The 2,490-nt window shown below is 64.2% G+C and overlaps 1 long non-coding RNA gene across 1 annotated transcript; it reads left to right on the top strand.

Moving 5' to 3' along the window:
* Nucleotides 1-322: 322 nt before the first annotated feature.
* Nucleotides 323-1,113, top strand: LOC120325335. Its single transcript, XR_005567274.1, has 2 exons — nucleotides 323-368; nucleotides 842-1,113. It is a non-coding gene; the product is annotated as an uncharacterized LOC120325335 (long non-coding RNA).
* The last annotated feature ends 1,377 nt before the right edge of the window (nucleotides 1,114-2,490 follow it).

Raw genomic sequence — 2,490 nt, 5'->3', positions numbered from 1 at the left:
CCCAGCCCTAGACTGATTTCAGCTCTCCCACCCAATCCACGTTCCCGCCCATCAATCCCTATATCACACACACAGCCATTGCAGCGACGGTGCCACAGGCCCTATGTCACAGTGATTGCTCTGATTACTGCCCAAAGTGTTACAGTCCCAAGCCCAGAACCCTGTCCCTACCCCAGCCCCTCAGTGATTTCAGCTCGAGACCCACAAGCTTTATTGCACTGCCAGCTCTGCTCTCTCAGCAGTAGCTCTGCATCTTGCCAGCGCCGCCATGGGAAGCTGCTCCAGGTTCTCACTGCAGGATCTTCAGCTTGGCTCCAGCTCTGCGACTTTCCAGCTCCAACTTCACATTCCCATTCCCAGTCCCCCAGGTACTCCTCCAGCCCCACAAACCCGATCCCAACTCCAAAGTCCAGATCCCTGCCCTAGACTGATTTCAGCTCTTCCCCCCCAGTCCATGTTCCTGCCCATCAATCCCTATTCCACAGACACACAGATGTTTCAGCGACGGTGCCAGTCCCTGTCTCAATCATACAGTGATTTCTGCTGCAGTGCCACAGTCCCTATCCCTCCTCCACAGTCCCTTTCCGAGCACCACTCTCCCCATCCCATACCCAGACCCACAACCTTTATTTCTCTGCCAGCTCTGCTGTCAGCTCCTGGTAAAGCTGCTGCATGTTCCAATCCTAGCATCTTCCTTTTGTTAAAGGTCTGAGTTTTCCACCCCAGCTCTCAAGCCCACATTCCAGGCCAGGCCTGACTATTTTTATCCCAGCTCCATCCCTGCAGTACTTATGCCAGGTCCATGCTCCCTAATCCAGCCCCACTCTTGTTCTGCCCACAGTCCTACCGTCTTTATGTCTCCACCAGCTCTGCTGCCTCAGCTCCAGGTTCTCAGCTTTCTGCTGCCTCTGCCTCAGCTTTCTGCTGCCTCTGCCTAAATCTGCTCCTGGGTATCTCTGCAGCCCGGGGCTGTTGACAAGGTCACAAATCAGTCTTTGTCATTCACTTAAATATCTCTAAGAGCTGTCCCACCCATCCCAACGGGAACAGCAACAAAACAATAGAATAAACAATCAAGTAGTCAAAGACGAAAATAAAAGCAAAATAAAATTATAATAGAATGAAACATCTTTTTTTACTTTTCTTTGTAACAATACTTTCAATACCAGCCCCACTGAGAGGTTGCATCCTCATCCTTCTGGTTCGGGGCAGCACCCCTGAGCATGGGCTGCTCCCCCACTGAGCACTGACCAAAGCTGGCCGGCACAGCTGCCCGGGACACCGCCTGCCCAACGCCCTGCCTCGGCAGCTGTGGGGGACCGACCCCGGTCCCCCCTGGATCGGCAGCCGAGCGGGTGCTGCCCCATGGCTCCCCACCGCTCCCTGGAGCGGCAGCCGCGAAGGTCCCACCCTGGCTCAGCGGCCGCGCCGACCCCGGACCAGCTCCCGCAGCTCCAGCGCCGCTTCCACCTCCGCCGCCGAACTGCCCCCCCCGCTCCCCCCGCCCGCTATTTATAGCCCGCGGCCCGCACAGCCCCGCCCCCCTCGTGCCAGCCCAGCCAATCCCAGCGTCCGGCAGCGTCCGGCCCCGCCAATCCCCGCCTGCCCGTTCCCGCCCTGCCCGTCCCCAAGAACCCCGCTGTCCCCTCACGCCCCGCTCCCAGGGGCTGCTCCGCTTCCGCCCGCTCCCCGCCTCCCTCCCCTTTTCCCGGGAGAACTCCGGGACGGGACGGGTCCGCGGACCTCCCACCCGCCCTCTCAACAGCGCCTGCGGGCACCGCGGCAGCGCAGGCGCGGCTCCGCCGGATCCCGAAGCAAAGGCGCCGAGACCGGCGCCTGAGGGGAACGCGGGGGACGAGGTGGAGAGGGGGGCGGCTCCGCGCCGCGGCTGAGCGGGCAGAGCTTGCTCGACCGCGGCCCCGTTGAAAGGGCCGCCGCCGCTCCCGCCCCCTCCCCGCCTCCCGGAAGAACTCCCAGACGGGACGTGAGCGCGGAGCTGTGCCACCCGCCCTCCCTGGTCCCAACAGGGCCTGTCGGGGGCTGCGGCAGCGCAGGCGCGGCTCCGGAAGCAAAGGCGCCGGCACCTACAGCGCCTGAGAGGGACGTGGGGAAGGGGGGCGGCGCCGCGCCGCGCCGCGGCTGAGCGGGCACAGCTTACGGGACCGCGGCCCCATTGAAAGGGCGGGCTACGATTGGACGGAGCGGAGAAAAGCGGGCTGGGAGTGGCGGGCCGGGATCGGACCTGCACGTCGGGAGCGGCAGCCGCGGGAGTCCCGCCCCAGCTCACCGCCGATCTCGCCCCGGCTCCCGCAGCTCCAGCGCCGCTTCCACCTCCGCCGCCGAACTGCCCCCCCCGCTCCCCCCGCCCGCTATTTATAGCCCGCGGCCCGCACAGCCCCGCCCCCCTCGTGCCAGCCCAGCCAATCCCAGCGTCCGGCAGCGTCCGGCCCCGCCAATCCCCGCCTGCCCGTTCCCGCCCTGCCCGTCCCC

This window comes from Pipra filicauda, unplaced genomic scaffold (genome assembly GCF_003945595.2).
Source record: "Pipra filicauda isolate LSUMZ 115617 unplaced genomic scaffold, ASM394559v2 scaffold941_size48390_pilon, whole genome shotgun sequence".
In the NCBI taxonomy this organism is placed as follows: Eukaryota; Metazoa; Chordata; class Aves; order Passeriformes; family Pipridae; genus Pipra; species Pipra filicauda.
This window is presented reverse-complemented; position numbering and strand designations above follow the sequence as displayed.